The sequence below is a fragment of the Leguminivora glycinivorella genome, chromosome 20 (genome assembly GCF_023078275.1).
Source record: "Leguminivora glycinivorella isolate SPB_JAAS2020 chromosome 20, LegGlyc_1.1, whole genome shotgun sequence".
Lineage (NCBI taxonomy): Eukaryota > Metazoa > Arthropoda > Insecta > Lepidoptera > Tortricidae > Leguminivora > Leguminivora glycinivorella.
The window spans coordinates 3,112,290-3,127,991 of record NC_062990.1 but is presented as its reverse complement, the minus strand read 5'-3'; the positions used below and the strand labels follow the sequence as shown (position 1 = coordinate 3,127,991).

At 36.0% G+C, this 15,702-nt stretch overlaps 1 protein-coding gene across 1 annotated transcript in view; it reads right to left on the bottom strand.

Moving 5' to 3' along the window:
- LOC125236980 (irregular chiasm C-roughest protein-like) overlaps nucleotides 1–15,702 on the bottom strand; it is a 168,406-nt gene that overhangs the window by 94,424 nt on the left and 58,280 nt on the right. The gene's annotated exons all lie outside the window — the stretch shown is intronic.

The following is a 15,702-nucleotide window of genomic DNA, read 5'->3' as shown; positions in this document are numbered from 1 at the left end:
ATTTCATTTTAGCTTAAAATTTCCCATATCTTAGTTCTGCGCAAAAGTCAGTAAACTAAAAACTAACATTAAATTTTAAAGTCCGGCTTCAATTCAAACCAATATTTTGCGAAACTGAGTTGAACTTTTGATTCATATTTCTTTGCGAACTCGATAAACAAACACTACACAAAACTTTAAAACTTCGCGTTCCCGATTAAATCACGAATATGCACGAAAGTTTGGAATAGTTTTCTCCATTTCGTTTTACGAAAAAAAAACTGGAAAAATATTACACTCTTCTTTTTTGTGCTTAAGTCAGGTATTGGATAAGAGATTTTCACGTTCGATTATTTATTAAAACTTTATTGCAGTGTAAAAATATACAGTTACAAAAGGCGGACTTAATGCTACATGTAATTCTCTACCAGATATATTTTTTTTATTTTTTGTGAAGAGAAAGATGTATGTTTATAAATAGTGTTTACATGATTTAATTGATAGTGTTTTAGTCATTAAAAAAGTGTTCAAGAATTTTTTTTTTTTTTTTCAATAAAAATAAGCAATTTTCATTTTCATTTTTTTTTTAATTTAGGCAATTCCAAATATGTTACCTACAATTTATAAGCTTATTTTTAAAGAACGTAAAATTTATCTGCACTCTAACCGTATATATGTTAACCCTACAAACACACGAGCCATTCGTCTTCGCCTTTTTATTTATAACCAGCAAATAAATTATGCAAACTTACAGTGATAAATGTCTTTCGAACAGGCAGTTTTAATCTATTATAATCCTGGTCGCGTATTCCGTACACTTTTTAACCACTGAGAGTTCTCATTACGCTGGTTTTCCAAGACAGAGGAATGAGGTTATAAAGCGTTTTAACTCGTTCTAAGTCGCCGATACGACGCCCTTGGGAGAGAGGAAAGAAACATGAGCGAAAAGGTGTGAAATTAGGGTAGGCTACTATGTATTGTAGGTAAGGTAACATATTTTACTCATATGAGTACACGAAGAAGGATTTTTTTAAGTATATTATCATTCGCCTGCCCTTTTCCCAGTCATTTAGGGTCGACGCAACATGTCCTTCCCTTTTCCACCTCCCTATCGCCGACTTCTCAATATCCACTAAGCATGTAAGGACCTACTATATTTTCAGTCGTAAGATGTAAAATTGTATTTTTAACCGTAATAAAACATTTTTTTTTTTTTTTTGCAAATAGGTAATTCTGTTTTAAATTTGTAACCATATACTTGGCTGTTTATCTTATAAGACACAGTTGGTTATTGGATCAAAAAAATGTGGTTTTTTTTTCAAATTTGTCTTCAATATTATAGATTTTTATTTAAACATTTTAAAATGTCGTTGGTTTTAGAGACTTACTAAAAAATCTATTTTAAGTTTTCATCACATAATATTACTTAGAATTGTACATAAATACATACAATCACGCCTGTATCCCATAATTCCCATAAAGGGGTAGGCAGAACACATGAAACTACTAAAGCTAGAAACTTGTAAACTACTTAGAATTGTAGTTTATTTGATACATCACAAAGTGTGACTAGGGTCAATCGCCGATCAATCCATAAAAAAAAAAAACTTAAAAACTTAGGTTAGTATTAACCAGTACCATATTAAAATTATTGATCTATAACACAACAATACCACACTGTATCTAACCAAAATATATTATTAAGCCACTACGTCCAGCCACACATACTAACACATAAACATAATTTATTACCCAACAAAAAAAGAATAAATTCCAGTGCTTACAAACTACTAGTTACTATACCCGTAGTTCTACTTCTCCTTCTTACTTTGAAAACAGCGTATCTGCTTCAACGATCGTACATGAATTATGCCTTTCTCAAGATTACTTATGCATTACAGGGTTTACTTTTAAAATGTCATAAGTGATACTTAAAGTAGTATGTAGTTACGTCATTTCGAAAATTACACGTTACGTTAGTTCCCATGGATGGTGTATGTAATAATTACTAGTAGTTTTATAGATCAGGCTTATTACTGATATCGATATAAATTCTTTGATTATCGTGATTGGTTAATTTCGACTTTATGCTTTTGGCATAAATACTTGTTTAGTTTGAAGGTAAATGTAGTTGGCAACTAATTTGAGGCTAATTTTGTAATTGAGTTTGAAGTTTAAAATAAGAGCGTTTATGAAACTAAGACTTTTTCTGATACTGTTTGGAAGCCGCATACATTTTCGAAGACCTTTTTATAATTAAATTGAATTTAAATTTAAACTGGGCTTATACTTGTAAAAAAACCGGCCAAGGGCGTGTCGGGCCACGCTCAGTGTAGGGTTCCGTAGTTTTCCGTATTTTTCTCAAAAACTACTGAACCTATCAAGTTCAAAACAATTTTCCTAGAAAGTATTTATAAAGTTCTACTTTTGTGATTTTTTCATATTTTTTAAATTTATGGTTCAAAAGTTAGAGGGGGGGACGCACTTTATTTTCCTTTAGGAGCGATTATTTCCGAAAATATTAATATTATCAAAACACGATCTTAGTAAACCCTTATTCATTTTTAAATACCTATCCAACAATATATCACACGTTGGGGTTGGAATAAAAAAAAATATCAGCCCCCACTTCATATGTAGGGGGGTACCCTAATAAAACATTTTTTTCCATTTTTTATTTTTGCACTTTGTTGGCGTGATTGATATACATATTGGTACCAAATTTCAGCTTTCTAGTGCTGACGGTTACTGAGATTATCCGCGGACGGACGGACGGACGGACGGACGGACGGACGGACGGACGGACGGACGGACGGACAGACGGACAGACGGACAGACAGACATGGCGAAACTATAAGGGTTCCTAGTTGACTACGGAACCCTAAAAATGAAGCGAAGGTCAGATTTAAGATTCGACCCTAGTATCTATTCCGTGTTGTATCCAGGAAATGAGAAATTTGCCTTTTTTTAAATCCAAAAATTCTACAATGCTTAATCCTAAATTTATGTTCAATATTAGACTTAGAACTGGGAAGCGCTGGTAGCCTAGCGGTAAGTACGTGCGACTTTCGTTCAGGAAGTCACGGGTTCGAACCCCGGCTCGCACAAATGAGTTTTTCGGAATTTATGTGCGAAATGTCATTTGATATTTGCCAGTTGCTTTTCGGTGAAGGAAAACATCGTGAGGAAACCGGATTAATTCCAATAAGGCCTAGTTGCCCTTCGGGTTGGAAGGTCAGATGGCAGTCGCTTTCGTAAAACTAGTGCCTACGGCAAATCTTGGGATAAATTGTCGAAGCGGACCCCAGGCTCTCATGAGCCGTGGCAAATGCCGGGATAACGCAAGGAGGATGATGAGGATGACGATTAGACTTAGAACTGGGCTGGACATGTCTGCCGCATGCACCTACGGTGGGTCAAAATGGTTACCGAGTGGGAGCCATGGAACACTGTAGAGGTTGCAGGCCTGGGTTCAGGCAGACCGAAAAAGAGATGGCTCGGCGGGGTGACTTAGACGCATTCTATCCACGCTAGCGGGATTACGCACGTGACAGGGTTGAGTGGAAGAACCGAGGGGAGGCCTTTGCCCAGCTGTGGGACACTACACTAGGCTACTAAAAAAAAATTGACTCAGTATACGACTTCGATCGGTTCAAGGTCAGTCCCCAAAGAGTTTTTTTTAAACACGCTATTTTTGTCACTGTCACATCCAATCCACTTTACACACGGTGTAACATGCGGAAACCGAATAATTTAAACAGCGTATTCCTGATCATATTAGAAGAGTGAAATGTCATATAAACTTTTCCGGTTTTAGCCTATTTTCAGAGTTACATATAAGAATTTAAAAAATAACAGTCACTTATTATTTCTCAGAACAGAACCCTGCTTCGATGGCGATGATGCCGTTATCAGACAAAATCCAACTATCCTCGTTGATAGATATCAATAACCTAACCACAAAATTAAAATTTTGAAAAACCCCCGACCGAGACATAGTAGACCGATTTTCAAGAAACATGGCTAAGAACACTCCCGGAGTAACTCAGCTTTCAGACAAAAAAAGAATCTAAATCGGTTCATCCGTTCAGGAGCTACGATGGCACAGACAGACACACACACAGTCAGACAGACAAACATTTTTGCGTCGGGGGTTAAAAAGTACCTATTGACTTGTTGCAAAAAAGTATTTTTTTAGTAATTTTTTTTTTGCGAAATTTGCTTCACATCGTATAACATTTCATCTCTATTTTGCCCTCAGAAATGCGTTGGTGAAAACTTTCGGTTTCCTCATGTTACACTGTGTATAAAGAAAATACCTTCTATTTGGAGTATAATTTATCAAAGTAGGTTCGAGTCATGTGTGCGTATACTGCGTACAAAGGGTTAGTTCTGAATTTGACACTCCTTACCACAAATTAATTTGGAAACTACAAACAGATTACAGCATTTACAGCTTATTATAACTTGTTAGTGCGAAATCGGTTTAGAAGATTAAGTTTCGGGCAACATAAATAATTATAATAATGAGGCTGAGTTATTACTAGAAGACTTGTACACACATGTGTATAAAAGCTCTGATTATGTAACACTTTTACAGTTGGACGTAGTTACGCAGAAACGTTCCAACACATCTGAAATTTTCATTCAAATGATAGACTTTTGTTTTTCATACAAGGGGGCCGATTTTTGAGTCTCACTGTCACTAAAATACCGGCTGAAAACGGTGAATTGCCTATTATTTTCAGTGACAATTTTCTGAATCCGAACGCGTGAGACTCAAAAATCGGCCCCAAGGTCTAAAACTTAATGACAATTTCACTTGGATTGGAACGTTTCTGCGTAACTACGCCCAGTTATGGATGAGATGATGAGTGACAGAGATGTATGGAAGAGAAAGACATGTTGCGCCGACTTCAAGTGACTGGGATAAGGGCAAGAGAATGATGATGATGATGAAACACTTTTAGATCAAATATTTTACTGTTAAACGTGACGGTTTTGTTTCATATCGTGGTTTTTATGTATATTAAGAGGTAACAAAGTGATACGTTCATTAGCCGTAGAATCGAACTCGACTGTTTCCTTTATGGTTTAGTGAGCTAGGGCAACTACTATGGCCATTTTTTTTTTAATACTAATAATGAAATAAGTATTATCACTAAAGTCATCTATTTTAACATGAACAGCAAAAACGGTCAAATTGACTAAAGTTTAAAGAAGGGCATTAATATTGAAAAGTGATGTTGTTGCCAAAAAAACTTTACATGCCAATCGTCATGGATCGTTAAGTTTTGAAGGAGGAAACAGTTGGATAGGAAACCTAGATTTTAGTTTTTACCTGGCCCCGTAGCCGAATGGCATTTCTCCGACGCCAAACGAAAGCGATACGCCGCTGGCTCTGTCGCGCCAAGATATCTACTAGCGCTTCGTTTCGTGAGCGTTTCGTGAGCGATTGTGCCATTCGGCTAGCCACCCTGAAAAGGTTCTAACTGTTTCCTCTCACTTTGGCACGTGTATATTAACACGTGTAACTTAAAGGAAGAATGATTGTTATTGAAATACCTAAATTGAGGACACAGGGAAGGACATTTTCTAAATCATACAGTAAAATATTATCTTGTGATTTCGCAAAAAGGGTATTTTTTACTACAATATCATCCTGCCACGAATAGACGTGATTTTTTAAGTGAAGATAGTTGAAGGGATGGAAATTGAAGCTACTTTTTGTCTCTTTCTAACCCCCCATTTCCCTAAAATGGGGGGAGTGGAAGTTTGTATGGAGCATTCCGCAATTTTCGAATTAAACGCGAGTGAAGCCGCGGGCAAAAGCTAGTACTTGATTAAACTATAGACTAGGAATGTAGAAAATTAAAACTGAAGATAATCATAGCTATTAAATTTCAGTTCACCTCAAAGCGCCGAAGGTTTTGGCATTATCTACTAAATAACATTTAATTTTACGAGCGATAAGCAAATTGAGGGTCCAATGGCAATGGCATATTAAAGATAAGTTTAATTAACAAAATTACTTTAATGATAACAGAGTCAGATATGAAATGTCAGATGTTAAGTGATCTTGAATTTCCTTACAATAAAAACTGAGTTTTTGATGTTTTATAATAAGATACTGGAAAGATTAGATATTATTCTCTTTATTTATTTTATTTCTCTAAACATAAAATTTAAAAAAAGAGTGGATAGGTTAGGTGGAAGTGGAAGACCTAGGAGAACTTTTCTCGACCAAATTGGGGAAATATTGCAAAAAGGCCAGGTCAGAAGTACTTGAAACCGACGAGCGTGTATGAGAAATGTTATGAAAATGTGTGAAGCGAAAGTGGTTTGTCAGGATCGTAGTAAATGGAAATCCGTGATCTCTGCCTAACCGTCTGGGAAACGGGCGTGATTGTATTCTATGTATGTAAAATTTAAAAACACTTATAAATTGAAATAGATATCATACACGAAAGAAAAAACGGCAAGGCCCACTGGTGGCCGAGCCGGGAATCGAACCCGGGTCTTCAGCTTACGCGGCTAACGTCTTTACCACTAGACCACACGCCCGCCGGGTTCGATTCCCGGCTCGGCCACCAGTGGGCCTTGCCGTTTTTTCTTTCGTGTATGATATCTATTTCAATTTATAATTTATATATAGTAGTGTGACTACTTGGAAAAATAACAAATCAAAAAATATTCAATAAAATAATTTGATTTGTTCCCTAGTTGTTAAAAACACTTACCAAACAATACAAAAATATTCACATTAAAAAAACCTAACCTAGGGTGCCGCCAGCAGCGGGGCAGGGCCCAAGCTGCCGGTGGTTAGGGCTGCAGAGAGAGGAACCGTCGGACTATCCGCGCCGTCTTCGCTTAAGTTACAGAAAACGAAACGAAGTTTTGTAACGAGAAAGTTATAAAGTACCTACACGTTTTTTGTCTCAAATTTCGAGTTTGTCCAAACAGAATTAGAAGCTTCCCCAACTTACTGAATTTGCTTACAAAAGGCTTTTTTTACTCACCTTTGTCCAAAACACAACAAAAATACAGAACACAAAACCACTTCCAAATTCAAAGCGTAACTTTTTAAATCCAAACTCAGACAACTCCTGCCCAAAGTGCCCAACTGCCAAAGAACGACTGCATGTCCAAACACCCTATTCCTGAAATAGTCGGCGAGCTAGTCCCGAATATGGAAAACGAAGAGCGTCTTCGCCTCAAGTAGTTTGTGGCCATGAGTAAGCCATTTATAATAAATTAAAAAAAATTGAGATCGACTAGAGTATAGTAACATAGCTGGCATCCGTTGGATCCTTGCGTAGACGACATCCGAAAAATTCATCTATTCTAAATGAGACTTGTTAAGGACTGGGACAAAGTAACGCGCTGGAACTTTCAAAATTTTTGGGTACACGACTGTTTATGAAACACTCTTTCTAAAGCAAAGGAATCGATATTAGACACGATCATCATCATCATCGACCTCCAAGTCTCTAACAGACTATTCAAGCAGTGTCAGGTAGGGCAACAACGTTTTTCGTGGCTGTGTAAGCCAACACGATACGAGTAGTAATCAATTTATGTCATGTCCTTGACAAAACAGTTACTTATTTGAGACTGTGTATTGTGTGTAAATTATATTGTATATTTAACTAGTTGTAAAGCCACGTTGGTAATCATGATAATTATATTCTTAAGATAATTCAGCACTTTAGCATTCTTATATTTCAGATTTGCTGCAATGAAAAAGGGATTTTTTTTTGAAAATTTTGTACATTTAAAGCGCTAGCTCTTATCCTGAAATATCTTAACTAAAACACCCAGTATAACCTGACCCACAGATCCCTTCATAAAACACAAGGACTTCGTTTAAAGCTATACTGGTCTTAGGCCGTCGGGGAAGTATATTTTTAACTTACCCCCTTGTAAGTTGTCTGAATGACTCAGAGGCGATTAAACGTGGTTTAATTTAACATGGTTCCTGTCTGGTCGTTAGGGAAGCTTTTGTGACCAAATTAGGAAAAAGTTATTTCTTCGTTCCTGACCTACAGGTGCTTCTCGACTGTATGGCGATAATATTGATATGTATTTAACAATTTTAACACATTTCAAGACGGTTCAAAATTTTTAAGCCTTTGTCGAGAGACGGCAGTCTACGAGTAGGTGTATGTGACTACTAATTTTTAACCCCCGACGCAAAAACGACGTTTGTCTGTCTGTCTGTCTGTCGGTCTGTGTGTCTGTCTGTGGCATCGTAGCTCCCGAACGGATGAACCGATTTAGACTTAGTTTTTTTTTTGTTTGAAAGCTGAGTTAGTCGGCAGTGTTCTTAGCCATGTTTCATGAAAATCGGTCCACTATGTCGCGGTCGAGGGTTTTTTCAAAATTTTATTTTTGTGGTTAGGTTTTAATGATTTTCAGTATAACTATCGCCTGTTTAAGCTTTTAATTCATAACAAATGATAACTTGTAAAATATTACCAAAGCACATTGGGCACGATATATCAGGTTTTGAAGGATAAAGAGATTTTACAATGAAGTCAAGAAATAACAAATGCATTGGTGCATATTTATAATATCACTAGCTTTTGTTCGCGGTTTCGCTCGCGTTAGAAATGGACAAAAAGTAGCCTATGTCACTCTCCATCCCTTCAACTATCTCCATTTAAAAAATCACGACAATTCGTCGCTCCGTTTTGCCGTGAACAAAACAGACACACTTTCCCATTTATAATATTAGTATGGATTGATTTATTTTGTGACAGGCGCTTTTCAACGGCGTTTTGAAAGAGATTATGATTATTTATGACATAATTACGATTAAATATATCAGGATAAGCTTGAACGCTGACCTGACATATTTAATAGACTTTTAAATTATATCACATTACGATAATAAGCCTTATAAATTGGTTACATATGTTGTGGGTCCTTTTTTAGGGTTCCGTAGTCAACTAGGAACCCTTAAAGTTTCGTCATGTCTGTCCGTCCGTCCGTCCGTTCGCGGATAATCTCTAAAAAAGTGATGATTTCTGTACCTTGTCGATTTTAATCATTTGACAACTTCGTATTACATTTCAAACAAGATGTTAATGTGACAAGGTACTGAAATAATCACTTAAAGTTTTTTTCTTAGAATTTATCTGACTTTAGGTGTTCTAAACGTCACAAAGTCATGATAGTGTTTAGGTTACTGATCAATTCAAAACTGCAGTATTTACCTTTAACGTAGGAGTATTTCAGTGCCGCTAAATAAAAAAAATAGCTCTAAAAATACGCTCTTCGAGCTGCCAATTAATTTATATCAAACTAAAGCACTTTCCATACAAATTCAGATAAATTGTGGTATCGAGTGAACTAAATGATGGTCCGTGCTTTTGGTAATTAATATTGCTTAGTATATTGATGTTAGTGGCGGTTTGAGACATTAATCAGGATTTAGTTTTAGCGTTTTGAGGCACTTTATCGCGTTAAAAGGGGCTTCTTTAAAAAAAAATTTTTTAAAAGTTGAACTTCTAATGCGACTTTCAATTGAGAGCGTTAAATATTTAACGTTCAGTATTGCCACTTCTAACTGACAACGTTTTTAACGCTCAGTGTTGACAACTCGAATTTTGAAAATAATATTTCGTTAAATATTTTATTTACTCAAACTAAAATATTTAATTATTTTACATTACTAATTGCTTAAATCTTAATCATTTAAGCAATTGGCAATGTAAAATATTAGACTTATATTGCCCGGGATATAGACCATGGTAGCGACCGAATGGGTGCCACAAATTACCAGAGGCCGAGGTAGACCAAAGATGAGATGGCGGAAAGACCTGGACTCATTTTGTGGCGGCTGGCGAGAGCATGCACAGAGCCGTGACGAGTGGCGGAAAACAGAGGAGGCCTTTGCCCAGCAGTGGGACACACTATAGGCTATAAAAAAAAAAAAAAAGACCATGATTACCTCTTTGATTTTAGTCGAGCTCCCGATATTTCGACGCAGTTGCATGCATCATGATTATCATTAATTCATGATCATGATTACGGAAAACGGAAGAAGGCATATCCCGGTCAATATAAGTCTAATGAAAATAACCGTGAATCATTCAAATCTCTCAATGTAAAATATTTAAGAAAGTAAAAAAAAAATATTCAAATAAACGCAAAAATGTGACAGTCTCCTGACAGAATGTTTTTAAGCTAGGACTTCACGCACTATTTTTTTGTACGATAAAAAACCATATCATATGTGGCCTGTATCACCATAGTGACAAATGTCGCCCGTCAGTGACACTTGTCGCAAGTTTCCTGTTCAACAAAGAAATAAGTTTAAAAGTGGAAAATGTCTGCCTTGGGTGAGACTTGAACTCACGGCCTCACGGCGGACGGTTGCCGTTTAAGAAGTTTAACACTCTTACGGTAGATGTCGCTACGGGTCCCATTGACCTTAGTAGTGGAAAATTTCGCTGGCTTGGTTGAAGTCTTGGTGGCTCAGTTGGCAGAGCGCTGGAGTATCGATCCAGAGGCCGTGAGTTCAAGTCTCACCCAAGGCAGACATTTTCCACTTTTAAATTTATTCTAAGCCTAGTGGCATCGATTGCAGACGTTTCTGCTAATCAGAAGTTAAAAATTTAGCATGGTCAGCGCATCGTAACTGGTGAATTTCCAATATGACTTGGAACTCCGGTTGCCGTTTAAGAAGTTTAACACTCTTACGGTAGATGTCGCTACGGGTCCCATTGACCTTAGTAGTGGAAAATTTCGCTGGCTTGGTTGAAGTCTTGGTGGCTCAGTTGGCAGAGCGCTGGAGTATCGATCCGGAGGCCGTGAGTTCAAGTCTCACCCAAGGCAGACATTTTCCACTTTTAAATTTATTCTAAGCCTAGTGGCATCGATTGCAGACGTTTCTGCTAATCAGAAGTTAAAAAGAAATAAGTATTGACGCTGAGTTATTTTTAAGTTTCTAAAATTAAATGGCTTTAGTCCATTGGGAGTATTATTGCGACTATTTTGCCAGTGTCAAGGTAATATGAGCTAATTGTTATTAATTTTGGTACGATAAGTACGACAGTGTACGGTGAGTTAGCACTTGTAAATTGAAAGCTAGATTTTACAAGAGCACGTGGACTACCGGCCGTTGACGACAAAACAGTAACTAAACGCGTTTCGAGATTAATTCTTCATCAGCTTCTCACTACAACATTAGTTTACTGCATAATAAGCTATCGATATTACACTTTAAACAACATTAATGAGCAAAAGAAAAATAAATTATTCACGACACGAGACCGCTAAGATGGCGCTCGAACCGGAAGTCCTATTTTTACTTATCACCCAGAAATATGCACAGAATTGTCAGTGTCAAGTGTCAATGTCATTGTAGTGAAAAAGTGATTACTAAAGTGATATTTTTCATTGAAATAAAGTTTCGTAACTGACAGATTTGTATCATAACGGAAATACGTCGAATAATTTAAATTCTTATCCACCTGTTAGATAAACTAGTAGATTATAATCCTCTATTATACCTTATTATTATAAAATAGACGTTAAGATCAAGTTTGAAACTTTTTTTTAATTAGGTAGCGATGACACGGTGGTCACTAGAAAAATAATTAGGCATAAATAATCTTTTATAGATAATAAAATCTAAGTTTTCTTAATTAAACTCTTTATACACTCGTCCGGTAAGATCAATCTATATATTCTATATCCTCTATACGGACAATAAATTCTTAAAAAGATTCAATTTCAAAAACCACATTATCAAACCCGTTTAAAATACCCAATTCACTTCAATCCAAACTCAACTATATCCCTTAAAGAATAAGGTTCAAAATAGCTTAAAGGAATTCGGCAGGTGTTTTATCGTGGCGCTCTCTCGGACCACCGGCGTTTACAAGTAACATAAAACCCTATAGCTGCGAAATAAGACTTTAATTACTATGAAAGTTGGAGCGATTAAACGGATGCCTATAATATCCGTTCCCAGAAGGATTGAGGTTAAAAAAACCGGCCAAGTGCGAGTCGGGCTCGCGCACAAAGGGTTCCGTAGCAGCAAATATAATAAACTTATTATGTCAATTTATACACCTGCCAAAATTACAGTTAAATCAACCTATCTCAAAAACTATAAGAGATACTTTGATCAAACCAAAAATCGTTGAAAGAGTTAATTAGCATGCATCACCTCTATTTTTTTTAGAATTTTATACCCCGTAGTTATAAAAATAGAGGGGGGGGGACATACTTTTTACGACTTTGAGAGCTGATATCTCAAAAACCGTTCACTTTAAGAAAAATGTTTTTTAGAAAACTTTATATCATTTTAAAAGACCTTTCCATTGATACCCCACACGGGTATGTACATCGAAAAAAAAATTTTCATCCCTCAGTTACATGTATGGGGGGCCCCACCCCCAATTCTTTTCTTTACTATTTAGTGTCATAATTTTGTAGCGGTTCATACAACACATATTCCCATCAAATTTCATCACTGTAGTACTTATAGTTTCCGAGTAAATCGGCTGTGACAGACGGACAGACGGACAGACGGACAGACGGACATGACGAAACTATAAGGGTTCCGTTTTTGCCATTTTGGCTACGGAACCCTAAAAAAAGAATAAAAAGTTTGGACCTCACCTCAGAGCGTATTAAACTAGAGAGCGGATTAGCCACCGGCGGATTTGTCGCATTTGTTAGCTCATTGAGCATACAGTCACGGTATAATAAAGAGTACTTTCGTACAGTATGGCCACTCCCGCTTCCTGCTGAAAGTGCGGCCCACTCGGCTACCTCACAGTTACCGCCTGTCAAAAACGCGACCAGTCGACCTGTCACATCTCTGTCAAACAAGCATGGTACGCGTTCGCCTACACGAGCTTAGACTGTGTGCGTAGGAACACGCTTATTTCATATATTTGATGTGACTTGGTGTGGTACAGTTATCGTAGTGTGCGTGCGTGATGTCTCGCGTGCCAGTCTATTAAAGGAGGCCAATTCAACGTTACATTTTGAGATTGAGATGATTATCTCATCATCCTCGTTGCGAACACATTTATCAGAATCGAGCCACATTTTATGTATGAGATATCGCTCGTTATAGTATGAAGACGCTTACGCATCGGACAACTCAAAGCATGTTCATACTGAGCGATTTTTCATACTCAAAATGCGACGCTGCTGATAGATGTGACAAGTATATATAACGTACTAATATGTATTCTGTGATATAACTAAATAAGAAAAACTCTACTTTAAGAACAACTACATTTGAAACGTGAGAACCGCTGATTGGTCGCACATTCTTCTAGATCTATAACTACCTGTCACACGATTAGTCCAGTCAACGACACTTTACTCCAGCCAAAGCCACTTTACTCCAGTCAACGCCACTTAGCGTTCCTTCACATCCGGCGATAGATATCCGTGAGAAGGCTCTCGTTTCCTGGGTGTAACACACGCAAACAAAATTGCTGATAATTACAAAATTGGGGTACAAACCATATTGTTCTTTGAACTTACGAAATTAGTAAAAGGAAGTAATTGGTAAGAAAATTAGTGTTAGTTAAGACATTTTTACACTAAACTTAGCTTTACCTTCTCATTTGTAAAATGATTTAAGTCATATTTGAAGTACTATACAAAAATAATTTCTTTACAGTAAGTTACACTTAAGCACACAAGCCAGACATTTTGTATCAAAGAATCGTTAAGAAAGACGTAAGTACCAATTTCTTTTAAGTTAATTTTTATAAGAGTTACATTAGTAGTTAAGACATTCTTATTTTGAATTAGTATAATGATACGTTGTTCATCTTAGGCTGCTTATAATTTGTTTAATTTTACTCATATTTTGTTTAAGTATGGTGTATTTACTCTGTACCAGTGAGTTTAATGTAACTATGAGAATATTTTGGAAGTTATTATTTATGGGAAGAAAATAACATGTGTATGGTAATCATACATATTTACACCTGTTGCTAGTTAAATTGGGATGGAATCAACAAAATAAGATAATAAGTACTATTTTTTAAATTAAGCGAAATTATAAACTGTTATAAACTGAAAAAGCGATACCTGGTGGCGATACACTAAAGAAAAAGAAACGAAACGTTAGTAGCTATCCCTACGCTCTGCGTATTGGCGCGAAGCTGGGACTATCGTTTTCGTTTGGCGTCGGAGAAATGCCATTCGGCTACGGGGCCAGGTCTCTAACGCGGCTGACGTGATAACCGCTACACCACCCCGACCGCCCAAGTACCTAAGTGAAGTTCTTAAAAAAAGGTACCACATTGTTGTTTATATGGCTCCATATTGTATGGTAGAATATTTTACCATAAGAGTCTATGATAGTTGAGGTGATCTATTATCGATATCGATAAAATTGCATTTTTGTGAAATCTTCCTTTTTTTTCAATCTTGAAAAATAACTTTTACTTCCAAAAGTTGTGACTATTGTAAATGTAACATGAATAATGAATGTTGTATTTTTATAAATTAAATGACCTGCATCATAAATTTCGTTTTAGATACTTATTTAAATAATTTCCAAACAAGATTAATGTCGACTGCTAATTTTTATTATCACTGCAAGTTTTTGTCTAAGATTTAACTCTTCGCTCAAGGCATACAAAAAAAAACTAATTGTATTATAATGGTAGTCTATGATAAATATAAAATTAATAAAAAACACAACCCGTCTCATAATAGTAACAGCAAATGACAGAATGACATCTATATTACTAATGAGTTGTCTCCCGCTGCGAAAAATGTCATTACTAGATCAACGACGCATCGCATCGTTTAAGGTCATTGTACCGTTTCTTGATTCTTTATTAAAATGTGAATACCTACGAGAAATTAAAAATTGAAACATATGTGATATGATTTTAAGAAAATTTACTTTAGTATGTTCTTTCTTTTAAAAAAAAAAATGTAATTTTCCACACTATTCTTTAGCTTTAGCTTCCTTATTTTGGTCTTCTATTAAAATAAAATGTTTTTTTTTTATGTAGTGAAATTCTGCAATCACTTCAAACGAATGGATACACCGATTATTTAATTATAAAAAATATAATAAGAGATGTGAATTCACAGTTCTTTATAATGCTGTTATATTTGTTTTCACTATATTGTTATTAAGTTTTTTTTTTTATATTTTACATTTATATATATACATATTATAATGACCATAGCCTAAGATTTAAAATGAATAAAAGCCATGATAATCCAAGGAATATGATGATGACAAGACTAAAAATAATCATGGTTTCTTTGACATAAAGATCACAATTATACCTTCCTGAAATAATCAAATAATGCATAATTATGTACCTTCCTCTTTATAAAGTTTAATTCGACAACCGATCTTAATTATCATTCCATCATCAACAGTTATTAAATAAATACTCACTATGTCAATTTGCTTTCCGCTCAACAACCACGATTCATATCAAAACTATTAAAAAACCACAAAATAAAAACCGACCCAACATTTTATCGACATAAAAACCCCTAGCGATCGATATATCGATACGGTACCGTATCGGATGCGTATCGTATCAAAATAAAATAAATATGGCGGATGGAGTGGAACTAATGGAAGTAAATCAGCTGTGTTGGCTCGATTACCCGAAAGAGTCGCTCATGCGCGTAAGGCGGAGGAGGGGGCGGGGCGGATTCACAGGCGGAAGCGATTTCATGGATAACATTTATACGTCTTAGTAC